The following is a 389-nucleotide window of genomic DNA, read 5'->3' as shown; positions in this document are numbered from 1 at the left end:
CACACATCTTGTGCGGATATAGTTATAAGAATATTAGTACGTAATAGCTGCCATGGTATTGGCAGCAGCAATATCAGCATATGAATGACAATAATTGCTGTTGTGTTCATAACAGTTGCAGTGATATCACCAGCAATAATAGTGGCAAGAGAAGAGGGAGAACAAGGATGTTAATGGTAATAACAGTAATTATAACAATGGGAATAATAAAGTTACAACTAGTATGGTAGTAAGAGTAATAGAATCAATAGTATTGGCAACAGTTAAAAGCGGTAGCAACAACAGTAACAAACGTACCTTTTGAATAACAGTGATAGGAAAAAATGACTATGGCATTTAACGTAAAGAATTTACACCTAAATATAATCTTAGGAATCGTTGCCATGGAG

General features: G+C 34.2%; 1 protein-coding gene across 1 annotated transcript in view; it reads right to left on the bottom strand.

Moving 5' to 3' along the window:
- LOC119594534 (zwei Ig domain protein zig-8-like) overlaps positions 1-389 on the bottom strand; it is a gene marked incomplete in the record, with an annotated part of 82515 nt that overhangs the window by 13555 nt on the left and 68571 nt on the right.

This window comes from Penaeus monodon, chromosome 34 (assembly GCF_015228065.2).
Source record: "Penaeus monodon isolate SGIC_2016 chromosome 34, NSTDA_Pmon_1, whole genome shotgun sequence".
NCBI lineage: Eukaryota > Metazoa > Arthropoda > Malacostraca > Decapoda > Penaeidae > Penaeus > Penaeus monodon.
Note: the sequence above shows the minus strand (reverse complement) of the source record. Positions and strands in the feature narration are given on the sequence as shown.